Genomic DNA, 24372 nt, shown 5'->3' with positions numbered 1-24372 from the left:
GGATTTGATTCCTCAAACCTATTCCATCATCCTCTCCCCTCTCCTTAGCAAACGCAAGATGGTCCACTGTGCTAAGATATATTCTGTGCTGTGCAACAGTTTTCATAGCGGTGAGAACCTGGCCCTTCTGTGGGGAGTGATTTGAGGAGGTAGACTGTTACCGAGAAATTTCTGCAAAAGTCTGTTATTCGAGGTGGAGTTGAGGTATTTCCTCCTCTGTGCAACTTTTCTGAGTGCCCTTGGCCGAATTAATTGCTCCTTCTGTGCCATAACACCTGTCAATAATTTTATTTTCTAGCTACATTAGATCAGTCTATACTAGATATCTACATTATATGATCTGCCTTCTTTCTTTTTTCGACCTAGTGTTCCACAAGGTTTGGAGAGCACTCCCACATTCTGACACAGTTTTTGGTCCATAATAGGTAATAAATATTTACTAAATGAGAAAGTAATCCATGTGGATTGATTGAACTTCCTGTTTTCTGCAAGCATATTGTCATCATGCCCTTTATCACCAGTGTCCACTGAAAGCTGTGCCAGTAACTGTTAAGTGCTTTTTGCTCGTTACAGGAGGTCCATTGTGGGTGGTGATTAGAGGTGTGGTGAGAATGCCTGGGTTCAAATAAATAAGCAAGTTTCCTAACCTCTCTGTGCTTCATTTGTTTTTTAACCTATAGAGATAATAATAATATCTACCATGTAATGTTGTGAGGATTAAGTTAATACTTAGTGCTAGATCAGTGCCTGGCACATTGTAGTGAATCTCTCTTTCATCTTTGTGGGGAGATTACCTACTATAATATCCTTAGAAACTGATGATAATAGATGATGATTTTTTGATAGAAAATCAAAGTAAAATGACAAATTTAGTACTATTAAGATATTTAGTTCTTTGAATTTTGTATATGAACATGTTTTGAAATGATCTTCATGGACAACAGTAGATTATGGCATTTAGATAATAATTTAAACTCAGAGAAATAGCATCCTCCATGTGTTACATACGTGTTAAAATTCTGTGTTCTTTGACTATAAGATACCCAAACTCTTTTCAACAGAAATGTATTAGCAGTGTCAATGTTCATGCGCTTTTCTTCCTAAGAAGAGTTTTACGCAACTCAGTGATGACTTTGACATTTGACATGATTGTTGTCTTCTCATATCTCCTTTCCGAGACACTGTGTTAAGGGAAGAGAAACCTCCTTCATTTGGCATTTAGCAAACATGTGCTTGTGTACCTAAGTGTTGTGGATGCAAGGGCGAAGAAGGCATCATTGTTTTTCTCAAGGAGCCATCATCCCTTCATCATTTCAGTAATATTAAAATCAGATGTCCTAGCAGAATGTACTCACACTCTTTGACCCAGAATTCCATTTATAATACCGTAAAAATGGAATAAAAATGTGCACAGAAATTTATGTATAGGGTGTTCATTAAAAATAGTAATTATAAAAGCAATAAAAAAAGATCTGAATTATGGTACATCCATTATGTTTTCAGGCTTTCATTTTGAAACACGATATTACTTAAATAATTAAAATTGTATTAAAAAAAATCTCTTCTGGTTGACTTACGTGGCGGGGGGATGGATAGAGGGTTAGGTCAGTTGTTGAATTCCACAGTCCCTTAAGCAGAATGGTAAAGTGCTCAGGTCTGTGTTAGAGCCCAGTTCCACTACTTTCTGCATGTAAGACTCTGGCAGGTTAGTTGTTTAAAATTCTGTAAACTTCAGGCTTTTTTTCCTGTCTGTAAAATGGTCTTAATAGTAGTAGCATAAAGTTCGTTGTGAGGATTAAATGAAACACTCTAACCTGAAAAACAAACAAACACCAAAAAAACCCACTTAAGTAGATACTTGCAGCTCTTACTGTTTTTCCTTACTCTCATTCCCTCCTTAATGGTTTTTCTCTGTGATATTCCTCTAGTCCATCTAAACCAGGATTGGCAGGGTTTGGTTTGGTCTGACAACTCCTATTGCTCTGGAATAGCCATCTAGAGGTTTCTGAGACCTTTGCCAAGCACCATGGAGCTGTCACCTGTTACCGATATCAGCCAGTTTTGAAGGAGGGAAAGTAGCAGTACTGTATATGTGCCTTGAGTTTGCCATATTTACTGTGAGCCTTCTTTGTCTCTCTCTTTTTAAATTTATTTTGTGTTTTAAGTTTATTTATTTTTGAGAGAAAGAGATAGCACAAGTGGGGGAGGGGTGGAGAGAGAGGAAGAGAGAGAATTCCAAGCAGGCTCTGCACCGTCAGCCCAGAGCTGATTTGGGACTTGGACCCACCAACCGTGAGATCATGATCTGAGCCGAAACCAAGAGTCAGATGCTTAACCTACTGAGCCACCCAGGTGTCCTTCTTTTTTTTTTTTTTCGAAAGTTTATTCATTTAAAAAAATTTTTTTTTAATGTTTTATTTATTTTAGAAAGAGAGAGCATGAGCAGGGGAGGGGCAGAGAGAGAGGGAGACACAGAATCCAAGGCAGGCCCCAGGCTCTGAGCTGTCAGCACAGAGCCTGATGATGGGCTCGAACTCACGAACCGCAAGATCATGACCTGAGCCAGAGTCAGATGCCCAACTGACTGAGCCACCCAGGTGCCCCAAAGTTTATTTATTTTTGAGAGAGAGAGAGAGAGAGAGAGAGAGTGTGTGTGTGTGTGCGTGCGTGTGTGTGCACAAGTTGGGGAGGGGCAGAGAGAGAGGGAGACATGCAATCCGAAGCAGGGTCCAGGCTCTAAGCTGTCAGTGCAGAGCCCAATGTGGCGCTGGAACTCACAAACCGCGAGATGATGACCTGAGCCAAAGTTGGACACTCAGCTGACTGAGCCACTCAGGTGTCCCTTCTTTGTTTTTTTATACACAGACGCTTTCCCTTTTCTCTTTTGGGTTTCAAGTATTTTTTGTTCTTGCACCTTATTTTGATAGGAGTTTGTTAGCTCTCATCTGCCTCCTTTTAAAATGTTTTGATTGATGAGGTGCCTGAGTGGGATCAGTCAGTTGAGCTTCTGACTTCAGCTCAGGTCATGATCTTGCAGTTCGTAGGTCAAGCCCTGCATCAGGCTCTGTGCTGACGGTGCTCGGAGCCTGGAGCCTGCTTCAGATTCCGTGTCTCCCTCTCTCTGCCCCTCCCCGACTTGCACTCTGTCTCTCAGAATAATAAATAAACATTAAAAAAAAGAAAAAATTAAATGTTTTGATTGTTGTTGTTTGATAACAGAAATTACTCATAATAGAGTACTATTCCAGAAATAGCCTTAGGCCCTCTTTAGTCCTGTTTCTTCTAGGCCTCTCATGAAACACAAATATGGCCAACTTGAAAGGCTAACTTGAACGTGCCTCATTTTATTTTTTGAATGTGCCTCATTTAAAGAAGAGGTTCTTCTTTTTTTTTTTAAGTTTATTTGTTTTGAGAGAGAACCCATGCATGAGCATGTACATGTGGGAGGGGCAGAGAGAGAGAGAAAAGAGGGAGAGAGAGACTCCCAAGCAGGCTCCATGCTGTCAGTGCAGAGCCTGATGCAGGACTTGATCTCATCAGCTGTGAGCTCATGGATGACCTGAGCTGAAATCAAGAGTTGGATGCTTAATTGACCAAGCCCCAAGAAGAGTTAGGTTCTGTGTGAACTTTTTCTTCTTACTCCCTAAATAGAGATCTCCTACTATGTTTAGTATAAGGCAACCAAATGCAAAGGAGCGTTTCTGTAAAGGATTATGGTCTTCTTTTAGGATGGGTGGATTACAACCAGAAAAAATTTGTCGTTGTTGTTAAATGGCATACATTTAAATTTATGTTGTTTAGGTATAAGTTATGTTATGAGGTTATACAGTAAACTACAAGACCAGGGCTCTAACCACTGAGCTGTGGAGCCTACTCATTTTCAGTAAACTACAAATAATAAATTATAGCTGTTGATTAATGGAATCATAAGCAATGATTAATGATTAATTAATGATTAATGAAACATAGGCAAAAGTGATTTCACTTTATAAGAAATTGTGGAAGTTTTATAGAAATGAAGTTATGGACACTATAAAAAGCCTTTTTTGATGACCTTTTCTACATTGATAAGTCCAGGGTATTTATAAAGTATCATAAATTAAATTCTTATTTATATTAAAAAGAGTATTAGCAGTTAGATTTTGAAATCACTTGCCTTGGCTTTAATATTTTTTTGTTATTGTTAAATCCAGGAATTAATACCATATGGTGTTCAGCTAACTTTATTTTGACTCAATTTGAAGGACAAGCTGAAGATATTTTAATGACATCATTCAGCTAGAAATCAGAAGATAGGTTTTTTTGGCAAGTAGTTTAACTTTTATGGCCTCAACTACTTCTGTCCTTAACATAGCTCTAAGGCATGATTGTCATGAACGCTAAAAATCTATGGCCTTCATTCTTCCCCCACAGAGCTCTGCCAAAATTCAGGTTTTTTTCTTCCTAATTTTTAATATGTTAGGTATATAGTAGATACCAACATGCATTTCCAGATGCTTATTTGTTCTAAATTTTAATCCAAAAAGACTTTCAGGTTTTTTTTAAAGCTATGTTTGATTGTTTAGATTGTTTTTATAGTCATTAAAACATAGTTTCAACTCTATATGGTAACTGGCTCCTGAGATTCAAAACAAAACAAAACACATTTAGTCCCCTGGTTTTACCCTCCTCACAAACCTTGTATCACATTTATATCTGCTAGTCATAAAATTAACATATTTGAGCTTTAACATTTTAAACAGTGGAAAAAGCATTATTGAACTGTAAAATAGCCCTGCAGAGAAATCTAGCGGAAGAAGAAGAGTGTGTTTTACATATTGAAAAATCAGCCTGTGGGATTCAGGTACCTACTTGTGCTGCGCTGTTTTAACAGAGAATCAAATAATTTTGTTAAATGCAGATATTTTACCGAGTTATTTGTTCACACAAAAGAGAGGAATATTTAAGGCTTTAGATAATAATTTTTAAGATTTTGACTTTAAAATGACCCTTAGAAACAGAGGGAGTGCCTTGGTTGTAGAGCCTCAAGTGAGTAGTAGCTCCTACTGGGAAGAAAGCTGTTGAGAGTAGATACAGGATGGTTTTAGGCATGTTAGAATAATTTGTTATCTCAATGATAGTTACTCTTTGCATGTAGGCATTTTCTTGTGTCATTACTTATTATTGACTATTCCTTTGATATAAATCTAAAGCTGATTAGGTATTTCTCATTTTCTACATTAGGAAAATGGTTATCTAAAATTTATAAAAGTAATTGAGGTGCCTGGGTGGCTCGTTCGTTAAGCATATGACTCTTGATTTTGGCTCAGGACTTGATCTCACAACTGTGAGATCAAGTCCCACATTGGGCTCCACAATCTTGAGCCTGCTTAAGATTCTCTCTCCTTCCCTCTGCCCCTTCCCTGTGCATGTGCACATCTCTCTCTCTCTCTCAATTAAAAAAAGGGAAAAAAAATTTTATAAAAATAAGATTTCTAAGACCTCACAGGGTAAATCAATTGGTTGAAAGTGAACACTACTTTTGTGTCTCTGGTGAGGTTTAAAGTAGTCTTTTTTCTCATGTGGAGGTGGGGCAAGTGAAAATGGATGTTACCCTTACCTGATTTGTCAGTAGGAATTCTTGGTGGCAGTAAAAACCAGTTCAAACATATCGGGTATTTTAAAAGGATACTGAGTGGAGCTCAGGGGCTCATCAAACTGTTGCTCCAGGGTTAGAGAACCAGTATTCAGGGCTAAGCAGCCAGAAACAATGCCCAAAATCACATTGCACAATGATTCCCATGAGGATGCTGGTAGCATCTAGAGACAGACTGACAGACGCCACAGCCTGCCCCAGTGGCGCGGCTAGCTCTGGATGACTTTAAGTGCTGCCACCTCTGCCCTGGACTTGACCTTGCTGCAGTTACTCCACTGTTAATGTGAGAGAGAGTTCATTCTGGTCTCTCTTTCTCCTGCTCGCTAGTTGCCTATTCATAGTCTGGGCTGGGCATGTGTGTTTGGCAGAGCTAATGTCCTATATGTATAGGACATGTGGGAAAATGTTTAACCTTTTGAAATCACAAATGGGGGGGGGGGAGGGAGTCTCAAATTTAAGATGAGGAAAACTATTTGACCTTCTGAGATCATAAGGTGGGAAAGTTCCCAAACTTAAGGGACAGTTCAGATGCTAGGCAGACAAAAAGAATGATAAACATCCACTGCGTCTGATGTTTTATATGTAACATGTGTTGAGCCCTTGCTGTGTGGCAGCCCCCATGCTAAGTGCCTTACAAGCACTACGCAGATCGTCCTCACAACGTTACATGTGAAGTAGGCCAAGAGAGATCATACGGTTAAGTCAGCTCAGAGCTGAGACCCCAACTCAGAGCCATGATCGCAAAGCCTGTGCTCATCCTCTTCATTAAATGGACTCTTTTTAGAAAATTTCTCCCCGATGTATTTAGCTCAAAATCCTGTGAATAAATCTGCTAGATTGACTCTACTCAGTTTATTAAAATCTATGTATGGTATATATATATATGTACTTAGGCATTTTAAAGGAAGTTGAAAATTTGTGGCTTTAATTATCTATTGTCAACTGACTGAATATTTTCTTTTTCTCATGTTGTGAATTGTAATTTCTCATTTTGTGATTTTGCCACAGCCTACACACTCTGATAAAGTGCTTTATTTCTGAATATCAGTGCTTGGAAGCTAATTACTGAGTGTGAGGGAGACAGATGGACAAGAAGGAGAGGAGACAAAGAGTGACCAAGACTGAGGCAGGAAGGGAGAAATCTCTCTCTCTCTCTCTCTCTCTCTCTCTCCCTCTCTCCCTCTCTCCCTCTCTCCTTCTCCCTCTCTCCTTCTCCCTCTCTCCTTCTCCCTCTCTCTCTCTCTCTGACACACACACACACACACACACACACACACCAGGGAGAGACAAATACATATGGAAGGAAGGGGAGGGGACACATATGTTATCCTGTAAGCAGCATTCTTTGTGTCCATGGTTATTTGTAATGGTAACTTGAAAAACAGTGGAACTCCCTCCTCTGTTTTAGGAAAATCATTGAGGCCTTTTTTTTTTTTTTTTAAGTTGGAATCCGTGCACTCTCTAAACAGTAAGTTTTCAGCCTGTGTACCAGCCTGTGTACCAATTGACTTATGTACTTCTATTTTAGAGCTAAAAAAAATATGTGATATCTAGGAGTAATAAACAGGAGCTGTTATTTAACTTGGGATGTATCCAACTTGGTTTGGGGGGAAGAATCATAAAGAGAAACTCCCATAGTTACTATGATGTCAGCGAAGCTAGAGTATTTCTTCATAAACCACAACTCTTGTTAATTATTCCTTTAGTACAAGTCTGTCTGTCCTGCAGATTTTTCTGTGCTACCAAAATAGAACTTTATAATAATGTTATTTTATTCACTTGTGCCTTTGGGACTAAATGGGCAGCTATAATTTTTGTGAAAGTGAGTAGATCAAGTGCCCTTCGACACACATACTCTTGTAGGCAGTCTAAATGTGGGTGAGGTGCTAGAGAAATACATGATGTAAGTTCAGTGTCCATGAAATTAAAAGTGATTTTTGTCCTCTTTGTGTATTATGTTTTTAATATTGAATATACTATGTTTTTTGTCCTTACCTCCATCTGATCTTTCCTAGGATATAAATTTTAATTTGAGAACTCTTATTTCTCTATGAATTTCTTGTTTTGGTCCAATGCTGGCTGTATACAAAGGATTTTTGTATAAATGCAGTTGATGTTTATTCTGCTATTCTGCTACTTTACTTTGAGATTTATGCCTCTTTTATTAATATTTTTAGTGGACCAGCAACCCTCAAATGGGCAGTAGTCCTTTTATTAAGATACCGGTTGAAAATGTGATGTTGGCATACAGGCAGTTTCTTATCTTTATGGACATTAGCTAATGGTGAGTTTAATTAGTCGTCTTTTAAGAAACATCATCCTGGGCCAGAAGAGCGATCCATGAAGCCCAGACTGTATTAAAGAGCTGCACCAAGGAAACAGGTTACTTACTACAATTCTGTCTTTCCTAAAGGACATGTAGGCCATTTCTAATTTCCCTTAACTTAATGTACTACACTCAGAATTCATGCATTCTTTTGAACTCTTCAGCATGGCAGTCTATTGTGATTATGCTATGTATGCATTAACCTTAAATACCTATTGTAGGGGTGCCTGGGTGGCTCAGTTGGTTAATTAAGCATCCACTTCGGCTCAGGTCATGATCTCACAGTTCGTGAGTTCGAGCCCCACATCGGGCTCTGTGCTGCAGCTTAGAGCCTGGAAACTGCTTCGAATTCTGTGTCTCTCTCTCTCTCTCTCTCTCTGCTCCTCCCCTGCTCATGCTCTCTCTTTTTCTATCCTTCAAAAATAAATAAAAACATTAAAAAAAATTCCTATTGTAGATTTGTTGGAATGGGTAGCTTTGGGGGAAAATACCATTTATAATATGAACTTCAGTTATTTCTTTATTCATAAGCTGCTTCAGTTTCTTCACCTGTAAAATACAAAATGATTTCACAGTTTTTTTCCCCCTACTTTCAAAATCTGTTCTGTTATTTCTAATATGGCCAATTTATGAGGCTTGTCTTTCTCACCCTCCTTCCTAGCATCTTCTCCCCTACATGCCATTTAAATATAGAATATTAAGCAAGTTCTTTATGTATCATGAAGGAGGCAGAAGTTATGGAGGGCCACTGAATTCCTTTGAATTTTCTGATGGCTGTAACTAAAAGTTTTGTGGATTTTTAGGAGAAATGGTATTAAATAGCTGTAGTTCAAAGAAAACAGGTATAGTTGTATTGAGTGCTTCGGGATATGGATTTATTGAAGTCTTTTCATGGGACATGAATTCTCTTTTTCAGTTTGCTGGAAAGTAGTTGAAGACATTCCTTCTTTCTTTTGTCCCTTGTACAATACCCATCATGAGAAATTATCTTAGAGTTTGGTTGTGGGAAAAAATGTCTCCAATACATTACTGAAAAATATTTAGAGCCCACCAGAACTACTGAAGAAAGGAGATGGTATTTTTCTCCTAACAGATAAGTAGGAATTTAGAAAAAAAATTGTAACTCTTCTTGGTTGACTTCTATTTTTGAAATTACGGATTATCACCTAGAAAAGAAAAGGGCTGAAGTGAGTATTATAAAAAGTGTTTCCACTTTTGAGGAAGTTAGTGGAGTTGGGTGACAGTTCCTGGACACATACATATGAGGACAGCATCTTCAAGAAGAGGATACCAAATACTGAGGTCTTTCAGTATTCAAGTAACTTAACTCTCTGGAATAAATAGTACCGAAGGTAAACCTGCTTTAATACCAAGACATAGTGAATATTTTATTGTGCATAGTATTAAAATTCCCCCAAAATGGGACACCTGGGTGCCTCAGTCGGTTGGGCATCCGACTTCAGCTCAGGTCGTGATCTCGCAATTTGTGAGTTCAAGGCCCACATCGGGCTCTGTGCTGACAGCTCAGAGCCTGGAGCCTGCTTTGGATTCTGTGTCTCCCTCTCTCTCTGCCCCTCCCCCACTTTTGCTCTGTCTCTCAAAAATGAATAAATGTAAAATAAATATATAAATAAATAAAAAATAAAATAAAATTCCCAAAAAACAATAAAGCCACATACTCAATGATAGATTTGTATAAATCTCCTTGTTATGTAAATCTCCTTGTTATGTATAATTTTGAAGACACAGAAGAAAATTAACTCTGAAAATATTTACCTTGATGTTCTACATAGAATCTCATGTTAAGATATCATATTGTTTCTTACTAAGAAATACATTTTATATCATGGACAGCATGTGTGTAGCATGTTTGTATACAAAACGAAAGTTTTAAAAAATAACAGTAATTCATGCTGTGTGTGTGAGTGCCAGGGGAAAGGACAGAGAAAGAGGCAGACATTAACTGTAAGGAGACATTGTATTTATGATAAAGTTTTTAGAAATAATACTCTGTACATGATGCACTTCCATTTTCTTAAAATATAAAACAAAATAGCAAATGCTGTAGGTGATACCCCCAACATTGACCTCAAAACCCATTATCTTTATTTATAGTCTTTTTTTTTTTTTTAATGTTTACTTGATGAGAGAGAGTGAGTGAGCAGTGGAGAGGCAGAGAGAGAAGGACACAGAGGATCTGAAGTGGGCTCCATGCTGACAGCAGCGAGCCTGATGTGGGGCTCAGACTCATAAACCTGAGGTCATGACCTGAGCCGAAGTCTGACGTTCAACTGACTTAGCCGCCCAGGCACCCCTCTCTTTATAGTCTTTTTAAAAAAAAAAATTTTTTTTTAACGTTTTATTTATTTTTGAGACAGAGAGAGACAGAGCATGAACGGGGGAGGGGCAGAGAGAGGGAGACACAGAATCGGAAGCAGGCTCCAGGCTCTGAGCCATCAACCCAGAGCCCGACGCGGGGCTCGAACTCACGGACCGCGAGATCGTGACCTGAGCTGAAGTCGGACATTCAACCGACTGAGCCACCCAGGCGCCCCTCTTTATAGTCTTAATGACAGGTCTGCACACAAAGTATTTTGTTGTTCTGAAACACTAAAATCCTAAGGGTTTTTTTTTCTTTTTTTTTTTAAAATAAGGTTGTTATCAGTGCCCTGGGGGAGAGTGTATCCTTGCCTTTTCTTCCTTTCCCTTCATTGTTCCTAACTATCAGTGCAATGAATTAAAATTGTGAGAGAGATCATTTTTAAGTGTTAATTTATGCCAAAAATTCCCAAGTCACAGTTAAGTATTTAGAAGACTAGCATATGTATTTAGGCCTTTGGAAACTTTAGATCATCAATCTGTTGAGTCTCTTCTCTGTAAAGGAGTACAGTGTTTAAATGGCATGTTTTTAGTCAATGGGGATAATTTGTTCCAAGGAATTTTCACTTTCTCCAAATAACTGAGGACATTAGTGAAGCAAGGCTACCTTTCTTGGGTGATGTGTCCTGATAAGTAGTTGGCCTTTTTATTTTACAATAGGTATGTTACTTTTACTGTGTCCTAGGCAGTGGGTACACCTAATAATAAGTTAACATTTCTGAGAGAAATAATTTTCTGATAGAAGACTCATTAAAAATCAGATTCTGTTCAGTATAAAGAACTGAGGCCAATAATGGTCATCCCATGGAGTCAGGAACTAAGGTGTTCCACATGAGAGAATTTTCTAGAAAAGGAAAATTAGAAATCATAACTAATAATTTTGTTGCAAATTTTAAGAAATTAATGGGATACTTTAATGTATATATTTGTATGTATCCATATACCTATATCGTGCGAGAGAAATGTTTCAAACATCCCAAAAGTACAGAAACTGTGTGGAAAAACACTTATGTACTCAATAAATCTTAATGTTTCTTCCTTGACTTCTCAGAGTGTATGGAACAGCCATCAGTGACTTAGAGGTGACTGTGAATGAATACTAATTAGTGACTGTAGTATGACTAATTTACTTTTACTCAGTTCCCTCAGATCTAAATGTAGCATATTTTTCTGATTCGTCTCTTAATGCCAGAGGTTTCTTATTAATATATAACAGTGAACTTTCCCCTTTTGTCCTCTTACGTAAAGCAACTTTGGGAGAATGGAACACATTTCTTAAATGAGCAGCCTGGATTTATTTACATGTCATTCTTATAGGACAGATGTGGTATTTGTGACTAATACTTTTATTCTATTTTACTGCAGATTATAATAGTGGAAAGAAAGATCTTGCATCCTGGACCTGTTTCTGGTTTGGACAAGTTGTTTAACTACTCTGAGTACTTTGTTAATACCTTTCCCATAGAGAAGTTCTGAGAATTAAGTGAGCTAATGTAAATATCTGGCACAGAAGTTGCTCAAGAAAGGTTACTTTAATATCACTAGCCTTCTTTCAAGTGGTTGAACTTGCTAAAGTCTGATTTCTAAATGAGTGGGGGTATTTCGGCACAAAAATACTCAGACTTCTCTTTACCTCCCTCCCTAAACAAAGCAGATTTTAACATTAAATTTCATCATCCAACTCTTAGAACCCTTGCAGATTTTTTTCTTGTACTCTTGGTTTATTTTTGTACCTAAGGTTTGATAGGCACATAACAAATGCTTTGTGAACATTAAACTAAGTGAAAAAGGATTGTTCAGATGAAAGGTATGTGGATAAGTCAGTTTTTGGGCAATTCTAGAGAACTCTTGCCAGAACTGGTATCTTTGTTTTGGTCTTCAGAGACTATTAAATGTGATCACTGAGTCATACTTGCTGTTTTCTCTGTCCCCTGGCTATATCTCTTAAGATTCTGAAGCTTGCCAGCCACAGGATGTTTAAAAGGCAGAGTAGGCTTTAGCCCAGGGGGAGTTTGTTTATTTAAAGAAAAATAATTAAGTTCAAACATCCCTACCATGTCATAGCTAGTCTGGTCATGTTAGAGTTAGTTCTTTTGATTCTTTCTGGTGGTCATGGTGCCTAAAGATAACAAATTCGAAAGTAGTTTAAACTTTTGAAATTACTTGGAACTTTATAATGTAATCCCAAACAGAAGTCCCTAAAGGAGTGGGGGGAAAGGGCCATTTATTTTGCTAGTTGTTTTTTAATGAGAGTCATTTAATTCACATCATTTACTACTCCTTCCTAGAGTTATGGCACAGATGATTTTATTAAAAACAAAACCAAAAAAAGAAAAAAACGCACTATGGTGGTTATATCTTTATTAATTCTTTGAAATTGGGACCATAAGAATCTTTTAAAAGGGACAGTATAGGAGCACCTGGGTGGCTCAGTCAGTTGTGTCCAACTTTCACTCAGGTCATGATCCCATGGTTCATGGGTTCGAGCCCCACATCAGGCTCTGTGCTGACAGCTCAGAGCCTGGAGCCTGCTTTTGGATTCTCTCTCTCTCTCTGTCTCTCTCTCTCTCTCTCTCTCTCTCTCTCTGTCTCTCTCTCTGTCTCTCTCTCTCCCCCCTGCTTATGTTCTGTCTCTCTCTTTCAAAAATAAATATTTAAAAAAATTTAAAAAATAAAAGGGGCAATATAGTCTTACAGATGTTTAGACACAAAAGATATGGTAATTGGTGATGTTCATGTTTCAGATGATTATTATCTCCAGAATATTTCTCCTTGCATATTCTCTGCCAGATAAGAAAATCAGAGACAGATATTTTGGCTTGCCTAGGGTACTAGGACCTGTCTCTTTGATGAGATAACTTGATAACTTGTAAAAACCAAGTCCTAGAGGAAGTAGAGGAGGTATAAGACCCGTATCTGCTTTTCTGGGCAGAGGGAAATGCAAGTCCTGAGGCCTTGAAGTGAGAATGTGCTTGAAGCGTTTAAGGAAAGGAAAGAGGCCAATGTGGTGAGAATGGAGTGAACAAGGGGGAGAGTAGTAGGAGACGAGGTTAGAGAGATGTGGAAGGGATATTTCAAATCATGGTCCTTATGGCTGTTGTAGGGTTTTGGCTTTTAGGCTAGTAAGATGGACTCAATTAGAGGCTTTGAGCAGAATGATATGATCTGACTTTCTTTTGAAAATGACTAATCTGATTGACTTGTTGAGATGAGCAGAGGGGGAGACTGGGAGATCGAATAGGGAACTATTAGAGTAATGCAGATGAGAACTAAGGTGGCATGGACCATGGTGGTCAGATTGGAAGTGTTGAAAGTAGTAACATTATGGATGTCTTTTGAAACTGGAGCTCCTGGGATGAATACGTAATGGATAGTGATGAGTATTTCTGCACATAATGTTTGATTGACCCATTTTTAATGATGTTAAGATTAATCACTGGGTTCAAGTTTTGTCGACCGGATTTAGCCATTATGAGGTTTCCCATCAATCTTTTACCTAATGGTTTTAGCAGCTGTTGTTCATTTTTTTTAATTAAAATTTTTTAACGTTTATTTATTTTTGAGAGAGAGAGAGAGAGAGAGCGTGCATGTGCAGGAGCAGGGGTGGGGCAGAGAAAGAGGGAGACACAGAATCCAAAGCAGGCTCCAGGCTCTGAGCTGTCAGCGCAGAGCCCGATGCGGGGCTCAAACCCACAAACCGTGAGATCATGACCTGAGCCGAAGTTGGATGCTTAACCAACTGAGCTATCAAGGTGCCCCAAGAGCATACAAGTTTTAAAAAAAAGAATACCCCACCTGCAACATTTAGCAATCATTTGTCTAGCAGTTCCCTTTTAAGAGTTTTCCCCAAAGATTCCAAAAACAAAATTACAAATTCCTCAAAGGCTGGTAGCATCGATTGATTGATTGATTGTTTATTTTTGAGAGAGCGGGGGAGGGGCAGAGAGAGGGGGAGAGACAGAGGGATCTGAAGCAGGCTCCGTGCTCTCATTGCAGAGCCCAGTGCGGGGCTTGAACTCACACACTGTGAGATCATGACCTGAGCCAAAGTCAGACGCTTAACTGAGTAAGCTACCCAGGCACCCCTCATGTCTTATCTTTTAATTATGGGCTTTGTTTACTGGGGGAAGAAACAATAATGATGATGTAGTTGGCATTGATATCAATGGTGTATATGTGGAGGGAATGGCATTTTGAGACTTTGCCGTTTTGAAATACTACCAGATTAAATATTTCATCAATTAAAGTTAAATCACTTGTCAGTTTATTCATTCTTTGAGTAAATATTTACTGAGCACTTACTGCATGGCAACCATTGCCTTAAGTGCTTAAAAGATATCTGTAAATAAAACCAGTAAAAATTCTCTCTGGATCTTACTTTCTATGGATCTGAGGGGGAAATTGGGATGCCTGGGTGGCTCAGTCCATTGAGTGTCCCACTTCTGATTTCGGCTCAGGTCATGATCTAATGTTTCACGAAATCGAGCCCTGTATCAGGCTCTGCACTGACAGTGTGGGATGGAGACTGCTTAGGATTCTTTCTCTTATTCTCGCTTCCCCTTTCCTGCTCCTGCTTTCTCTCTCTCTCTCTCTCTCTCTCTCTCTCTCTCAAAATAAATAAATAAACATTCAAAAAAAAAGATGCAAGGGGAAATAGACAAACCTGTATAATTCATTTATTGTTTTCAAATGTGGGGTTTTAGAGTTCCTCTTCATCTTCCTTTTTCCCTTTTCTAGTCTGTAAATGGCATTCTTAGGGAGTTGCAAGACCCTGCTGGTGAGTGGAAGGCATTGAGGACTGAAGAATTATAGATCTTTATACTTAGTCTGTGTAACAGAAATGTGTAATTCTGGTCCTGTGGAACGATAGCCTATATTCCATCCTTCTCACCTCATCGTCAGCCCTGTTAATGTTTTTTATTAGAAGGTTGCTCAAGAATTGTTTTGATAGTTCCCTCTCTTGTAGACTCTAAAATTTAGAAAATTGTCCTTAAAGATTTTGTGTTTTTGTTATAATGTGTTCTTAATGACTACATCTTTATTTCAGAAATGACCATTAAGAAGTAGATGCCCAGATGCAAAAGTGATGAAACAGTCAGTTTGTCATAAAGTAAGATGCAGCTGTGGCTTTTCAACCAGATTAGTAAGTGTGGCGAAATTTTCTTTTTAAATTTATACTTATTTTATCTCCTTTGAAAAACATTTAATAAAAAGTATAGTGGACATTTTCTTAAGTGTTAACTTGTATTTCTGTTTTTACTTTGGATTGTAGTACAAATTGTAGTGTATGACTCTAGAAAATGTATGTCTGTGCTGTACCTTTTTAAGAACCATAGAAGTAATATTATAAAATCATAGTGTTAGAGGAGACATGTGACAAAGAGTCACTATAATACCACTATCCAAATATAGCTACTCCTAAAATTCTTGGATATTTGTTTTCCTTACCAGTCTTTGTTCTATACATTTAAAAAAAAAAAAAACAAACAAACATTTTGCTCATAGTGTTATGAAGAGTGTGCTTCTTTTATATTTTAAAATTAAATTTGTGGAAGAGTAGGTGATGGGCATTGAAGAGGGCATCTTTTGGGATGAGCACTGGGTGTTGTATGGAAACCAATTTGACAATAAATTTCATATATTAAAAAAGTACTCTTCAATGTGGTGTGTATACACACACACACACACACACACACACACACACACACACACAGTGGAGTATTACTCAGCAATCAAAAAGAATGAACTCTTGCCATTTGCAACTATGTGGATGGAACTAGAGGGTATCATGCTAAGTGAAATTAGTGAGTCAGAGAAAGACAAATATCATATGACTTCACTCATATGAGGACTTGAAGATACAAAACAGATGAACATAAAGGAAGGGAAGCAAAAAGAATATAAAACCAGGGAGGGGGACAAAACATAAGAGACTCTTAGATATGGAGAACAAACTGAGGGTTACTGGAGGGGTTGTGGGAGGGGGGATGGGCTAAATGGGTACGGGGCTTAAGGAATCTACTCCTGAAATCATTGCTGTACTACATGTAACTAACTTGGATGTAAATTTAAATAAATAAATAAATAATGTATTCTTCAGGACAGAGTTTCTTATTGGGGTAATGAAAATGTTCTGCTATAATATGGTGGTGATGGTTACACAACTTTCTGAATATAGTATAAAAACCACTGAATTTTACACTTTAAAGAGGTGAATTTTGTGACCTATGGATTATACTTAAAAACTACCCTTCAGGTATCAAATCTTGGTGAGAGTAAAACCCAGTTGAGTACTGGTATTTTAGAATATGAAAATGTGCCAAGATATCATTGTGTACCCAGAAGAAATAATTTGGTAATCAGTGGAATAGTGTTTTTGTAATAATAAAAAATAATAAACATTATAAATTTTATAGATATTTTAATAAAATATTAAAGTACTTTTATTATTAGAGACTTATTATCTCTTAAGCTTTGGTAATATCAAGTGTCATAATATTCTGAATGTACTGTATTAGCATTTTGTTATCTTTTCATTTTTAAGGGACTTCCTTTTTTGAAACTAACATTTCAACTTTTCTACCTGAAATTTTTTTAGGAACAGAATTGTATCTGTTTCTCTCAGAAGAGAATTCCACAAGGTAAGAAATTATTAATATAGTAATAAAACAAATATGGTCAAATACAGGCTTAATTGCTTTTGATTTTTTTAATCCTTTTCCCTATATTTATTTCATATCTTTTCTTGATTATTCCAAGATTATCACAAATTTGTTAGCTCCTTCTTTACTACCTCAGAATTTTCAAACAAGATGCATTTCATCTTATTTGAAGTTAAGATTAAAAGGACGTGATAAAAGTCATCACCTTTTGACACTCAAATACTGCTTTTCATGGCATCTTCCTAGCATTATTAAGGAACTCATTCCTAGCGTTGTTAGGAGTGGGTTTGTCCATTTTAGGAAGAAAGTTCTCTTTTTCCATTGGGGCCCATTTACCTTTTACCTAAATGACTCAGGGCAGTAGAGGATTCATAGAAGCTCTATTAGGGGCTAAGTTAAAGGAGATTATTTAGCTATGTTTTCACCTATGGAAATTATATAACTCCTGTATTTGGTTTAAAAAATGGAGTGCTTTCTACTGGGTAGATATGAAAAGATTGAGTAGCATCTAGTATTAAAAAAAAAATCCTAAATGATCATCTTTACAATGGATTTTCAGTCATCATTTAGATTATTATACTCTTTGGACTGCTGAAGGATGAAATGTTCAACTGAGTATATATTGGTGTGCTCCTCTTGGTATGCCAAGAACTTAAAATCAGTTGCTTGGCCTTAAGAGATTACATCGTTTAAATTTTCTCAGGAACTCTTTGGTATAGGTAGTAGTGATCACTGCAGATTAATCTGACAACTGGAAAATGCTTATAAAGTGAATTATTCAGATCAATAACTCTCATTCTCCTTTTTCAATGTAATGTGTGCTGAGGGGAACATGCACCCTCAAACACATCTTTCCCACAGATTTAATTAGGTCCGTTTTTATCCTGAGAACTGAAAACAGAGGGTTAAAATAAAGGGACCCACTGGCTGAAGAGGAGGGACGGGGAGCAATGCATCAATAGTTTTCACGTACAAGTTTCTTGTGTAGCTTTTCCCCTGTGTTTTTCTTCTACTTCTAGAGGCTTCAGGGAGTCCTGGAACCTGTGTGTAGCACTATCTGATCCTTTAGGGCACTACTCAAAGACAGTACTGCAGGAGAAATCCAGATCCCCTTTTTCCTGGACCATCATGCTTAAAGCGAAAACAGAAATTTCCCAAGATTTAATCTTAGTGAACTTGATCTGTTACATCTTTGTCCCTCTTCTTTTGGAAAATGAAATTTGAATCTTCGACATTAATACAATGTATGATGTGTAATACATTGTATGACACATAATACAGTGTATGACAGTGATGGATCATAGTATCTGGTACCCATAGGGCTCCCCTGTAAGTGCTCCATAAATGTTTATTTTTATAAATGCCCAGATGCTCTTGTAACTTTATTTTAGAGTAGAAAATAATCAAAACATGATTATTCATATTTATGTGGTATCATCTTCCTACACAAAGGTTAAAAGGACAATGACAACTTTAGAAAAACTGTTGTTAATTGTGCACTAACGAATGGTTGAAATGATAAATTTCATGTTACATATACTTTAGCACAGTTTAAAAAATTGTTTAAATTTTTGAGCAACTGGTTTATTATGAAAGAGATAGCTATGTTTGAAGTATTGAGTTGATGATATTCCTCAGTTTGTGTCATACCCATCCTCATTGGTTCATTAAAGGACTATTTTTCTGTTTTCCTTTGTAACTAGTTCCCATACATACTCAGGTGTCTCTTTAGATCATACAACTCTTTCACCTTTTACCAGTCCTCATATAAGTGACTTTTTAACATGTTTCATATCTATCCTTTTATGTCTTAGGAAATATTTTATTATTTTGTGTATTTTAATTATACGGTAGGTCTTAGTCCAATTCTCGTAGTCCCCTTCGCCCACCTCACTCTTCTGTTTTTCTGAGATCTGGCCATGTTGTTGAATGTTTGTCTAATTTGTTTTGTCCAACTGGTACGTTGTATTTTAGGTTGTTTATTAAAATGAAACTGTTACATGTAAAATTCCTTAAATGTATAAGGAACGTTACAATGAGCATTAAGAAAAGGCCAATTTGTGTTCACTTTTTAAATATTAGAATTGAATTTAAAGAATGTGAATTAGATGCGATGGAAGATTAGAGGAGATATAAACATCTGTTTCAGAGGCTGAGAATCTGTTAGAACAGTGAAAGGAAAAAATTGTGGGACCTAACAAAAACATCTATTTTTCTTCTAGAAACATTGTGTTAAAATGCTCAGGTCTCAGTGTTAGCCCACAAAAGCTTAATAGTTGAAAGATACCAGTAATATTTTGGAACCTCCTTATTACTGATTACCTATCAATTTCTACATATTATATTTGAACATTCATCTTACTTTGTTTTTAATTTCTTTGAAGCATAACCATGTTTTCTGAATCCACATCACTGAATCTAACACAGAAAAAAACAGTACAAATGCAGCTTTCTAAATTTGGGATGCAGAAACACAGTTTCATCTAGAGTAGCATATTATTAGCAGAAGCAACTTCTGTTGGATCCCCTAACTATAAACTGTCAGAGTGGGAACTTGAGAAGCTCCAAGTCCAAGGTGATGGTATGCCTTGCAGTAATGAAGAGGAAAGAGAGAGGAACACTCCTATGAGAGGATGGGGTGATCCCTGACTTTAGAAGAAGGGCAATGACAGCTGTGATCAGATCAGGGAATGGCTTCCATCACAGAGAAGAAGCTAAAGGTACCTTGTGGGGAGAAGTTTGTGTGGGAGGAGGATCTTAGGGGCACTTAGTTCTGGGGGCTAGGAGAAAATGTGCTACTAATTCAGTCATGAAATGGAAAAGGGTAAAGGAATTCATGTTTGCTAAAAGTGAAGTCAATGTTGAGGCTTTTTGAAAGAAGTAGTTATTTATATGTCAACACTTAAGTATTTATACAAGTTCTGGTGGGAAAACCAGTAACTCTTTTTTTGTTGTTGTTGTTAAGTTTTTATTTATTTATTTTGAGAGAGAGAGCAGTGAAGAGGCAGAGGGAGAGGGAGAGACAACTGAGCCACTCAGGCACCCCAACCAGCAACTCTTGAAGTTAATATTGAGTTGGTATCCCATGCATTGTTGAACACTGTTTTTAAAAGTAACAGTTCAGAGAATTATACATCAGATAACATAATCTCTTTCTCTAGTTTCATTCGTTTTTGAGTATTTTATATGGCATAGTAATTTCATTAGTCTCACTTTGTTATATTAAGAGATGGCCTAAGTAAAACAGATAGTGTAGTATTCTCATTTTACAAATGATGCAACCAGAAGTGGACTTAGCTTTAGGTTCCCTATCAACTGATATTTTGCTCTAAATGGAAGATGTAATTACTAGTTTTAAATTAAAAGAATTTTTTCTAACCTGAAAGAACCTCATAGCCTAAAAAGTTTTAAAAAACGCACACATATACAAACAAAAATATAGCCAGAGAGTAATTGATTGATTTAACCTTAAGGTTCACTAAAGCAGCACTTAACAAATCCACTTGGATTTTGTTGGCTACTGTTATGTGGAACATTATTTCAGAAATATTTCCAATTTAGAACAAATATACATTTAGATATTTTTAAGTTTTGAACATGGCTGTTTACTTTGGTAAACAGACACTTTGGTGTCTAATTTTGATGGATAGGAGATTAGAATCCTCAATTTGTGGGAATGAAACAAGGAATTTGATCTCACATATTTCAGTACATAGTAATTCCCTCCCCCCAAGTCATTTGTAGTATGAAAATCAAGAAAACTGTGTTATAAACCTGTGTCTTTTATCCTGAGTGACTTAATTTGGTTCAGGCTAGCTTTAGTGGTATAAGTACAGATCAAGTTTGGTTTTGAATAGTCCAGTTTTATCCTAGGGCGTTCTAGGTCTGGAGTGTTTTTGGATATGCTAACCATTTGGTTTCAATACCTAGTTGACATTTGATCCTGTGGAAAGATTGTGAGAGATTTCACATGTAGGTGGTGGGATGAAGGAACACAGATTGACTCATAGTCTACTGAGTAGATTGGAGTTATAGGACTTTGAAGTTTAGCAGTGTTTTTGTTACTCAGAAATAAACTCTGATTTATTATTGTATATTAAGACTTCAAATGTAATTTAAGTAAATTTCAACTTTAGAAAATGTGGATAGCTTTATCATTTTTATAAAAGAATATAGTTATTTCAGATACTCTTTGTTTCACGTTAAACTCTTTAGAATTCCATATGAGCTGCCTTTTTTTTTTAGCCACTTGCTTTCAGATTAAAACAAAACAAAACAAAACAAAACCAAAAAACCAAAAACTCAGAATAGGTTGAAACTTGACACAAATTGCTGCCACAGAACAAAAGTGCTGATCGAGTTAAATCAACCCCTGTAATGTGTATTGAAAAGAAAACCTCTCCTCTCTCCGCCAGTTTGAAGAACAAGCGTTTTTCCTGCCAAGAAGGGCTGACTTTAAATGGACCAGCTGTCCATATTAGGAGCACTGGGTTGCTAAGGTGACCATGGCTGTTTGGAGAAGAATGCAGCTGAGAGGGCAAGTTCTTGATGTGTGAGCTGAGGGAAGGAATGTGGTGTGATTGTGCATCATTCCTCCTAATCACATGCTCACAAAATGCTGTGTGGGCAGCATGTAGAAACTACAAATCTGAGTTGCTAGAGCTTGTGTGTGGTTAAAATCATTTTGTTTTCATGTGAGCAAGAGGCTTACAGTTTAGATGGAAAACGTCCACTTTGTATACATGTGTGTGTTTTGGGTGAAGGAGAGGGTGTTTTGATGGTGGATGAAGTGGGAATGAATTTATTTTGCATGATGGACACACACTTCCGTATTGTAAAGCAAAAATTATACTGGGATAAATGTTCCTTCCAATTCATCCTTTCAGTCATATATACAGTGTTAATAGTTCCCCAAGTTCCCCAAGTGAAAGCTGTGTCCTTGTAATTGTAATAATTGTACTTATATAATATTAAGTAATTGTACTTATATTTTGGGCACTTTTAATTTCAGAATTATTTGAAAGTCCCAAGAATATGTTGTCTGTTTGGTCCATTTCTCCCCTCCCCCCTTTTTAAAATATAGTCTTACTCTTCCAAAGGGAGATTTTATCTTAATATATTGTGTTTCTTCCTTGAAGCATCCAAAGATAGGTTCTGGTATTTGGTAAAAAGTACGATTCAAGGGGCAGTGGGAAGTGTCAAACTAACAAGCCCACTTACCTGAAACACTTTTTAGATTTTACCATGGACATCATTGCTATTATTTGAAATGAGATATAGCCACATATATTGATATAAACACCTACTGAATGCACCATGAAGTTTTTTGTTTTTTTGTTTTAATCCTTGTTAACAAATCCTGACAATAACATGTTGATCTTTAATGCAGATATAAATATGTAATATCTTTAAGATGTGAAGTCATTGGACATTGGCAGCTCTGTATTACATTAGCATCATATTCTTAATCAGATAGTCTACTTGCTCTGACATGGTTGCTGTTTAATTGATTTATTTATAAAATATGGAGGGAAATTAAAAGAGTAAAATAATTTGAGTATTGAATTCAGTTGGTTATTCTCATGGTATTCCTTGATAACTTTTGATGGCATTCTCTCAACTAAGTGCTTTATGGTTTTCACATTTAATCCTCCAGTCTCCTAGTAACTGATTTTTTTGAGAGATATGGGACATGAATTCACTTTTTTCATACAGATAATAGGTTATCTCAACGCTATTTATTGAAATAGTTCTTCTTTTCTTCCCTGATATGTGAAATTTCCTGTCTCACAAATCAAGTTTTCACATGTGGGTAGTTTTATTTCTGTACTCTCTCTTCTGTACCCTTGGTCTTTTTGTCTACCCCCTGAGTTATTACTGTACTATCTTAGCTACCTCAGATACTCAAATTTTTGTTTCTTGCCTTGTTCATGACTTCAAAAGGAATGCTTTCAAATTTCACCATTTAACATGATAACTTGTAAATTTTTTTTAAAGATGGTCTTTGCCAAATTAAAGAAGTTTCATTCTATTCTTCCTTGGCTAGGACTCTTGTTTTAAATCATGAATAGATGTTGTATTGAAAGGCTTTTGTATAACTTCAGTGATGATTAAAATTTTTTCTCCTTAATCTATTAATGTAGTCAGTTACATTGATTTTCAGATTAGGTTAACCAAGTATTCCTGGGATAAACCCAATATAGTCAAGTATGGATTCTCTTTTTTCATAATTATTGGATCTGGTTTGCTTACATTTTGTTTGCGATTTTTAGTGTTCATGAGTCAGATTGGCTTTTAATTTTCTTTTCTTACATTATCCCAGTTGGATTTTCAACATATTGCTCACTCATTCATTCATTCTTTCATTCATTCATTTACTCATTCATAGAGCACATATAAGGGAAGAACAGAGAGAGAATCCACCCTGACAGTGTGGAGCCTGATGCAGGGCTTGAACTCTTGAACCGTGAGATCATGACATGAGCAGAATCAAGAGTTGGATGGTTAACTGACTGAGCCATCCAGGCGCCCCTAACATATCTTTCTTTTTAAATGTTAGTTGTGGTAAAAACACCTATCATAAAGTTTACCATCTTACCCATTTTTAAGTGTACAGTTTAGTAGTGTTAAGTATATTCACATTATAGTGCAACAAATCTACATAACTTTTTCATCTTGCAGAACTGAAACTCTATACCCACTAACCACTCTTCATTTCCCCCTCCCATCGTCCTGGCAACCACCATTCTACTTTCTATTTTTGTGAGTTTTACTGCTCTAGATACCTCATATAAGTGAAATCATACCGTATTTATCTTTTTGTGCCTGGCTTTTCACTTAGCATAATGCAGCATGTATCAAAATTTTCTTTTTAAGGCTGAATAATATACCATTGTGTGTATAAACATTTTGTTATCTGTTCATCTGCCAGTGGACAAGTATGTTGCTTCCACCTTCTGGCTGTTGTGAATAATGCTGCTATGAATATGTATGTACAGATATCTCTTCTACACCCTTTCAATTCTTTTGGATATAGACCCAGAAACGATACTGTTGATAATATGGTCATTTTATTTTTAATTTTTTGAGGAACTACAGTCCTGTTTTTAAATAGCAGCCACACCATTTACATTCCCACCAGCCATACACAAGTGTTCCAATTTCTCCGTATCCTTGCCAACACTTATTTTGTTTTTTTTTTTTTAATAGTAGCCATCCTAATGGTTGTGAAGTAATAGCTCATTATGGTTTTGATTTGCATTTCCTTAATGATTAGTGATGTTGATTCCTAATGATTGAGTATCTTTTCATATGCTTTTTGACCATTTGTATATTTCCTCTGGAGAAATGTCTGTTCAAATTCCATTGTC

General features: G+C 36.7%; 1 protein-coding gene across 3 annotated transcripts in view; it reads left to right on the top strand.

Annotated features, from left to right (window-relative positions):
• The window catches only part of FRS2 (fibroblast growth factor receptor substrate 2), a 110934-nt gene that overhangs the window by 34996 nt on the left and 51566 nt on the right, over nt 1-24372 (top strand). For 2 of the 3 annotated variants that reach the window (XM_019455068.2, XM_019455067.2), the window contains exons 2-3: nt 15388-15483; nt 16939-16981. The exons of the other annotated variant lie outside the window; for it this stretch is intronic. The gene's annotated coding sequence lies outside the window, so the exon portion shown is untranslated. The remainder of the gene's footprint in view (nt 1-15387; nt 15484-16938; nt 16982-24372) is intronic. 3 annotated transcript variants of the gene reach the window in all.

The sequence above is a fragment of the Panthera pardus genome, unplaced genomic scaffold (assembly GCF_024362965.1).
Source record: "Panthera pardus isolate Hobbes unplaced genomic scaffold, ASM2436296v1 HiC_scaffold_6, whole genome shotgun sequence".
NCBI lineage: Eukaryota > Metazoa > Chordata > Mammalia > Carnivora > Felidae > Panthera > Panthera pardus.
Note: the sequence above shows the minus strand (reverse complement) of the source record. Positions and strands in the feature narration are given on the sequence as shown.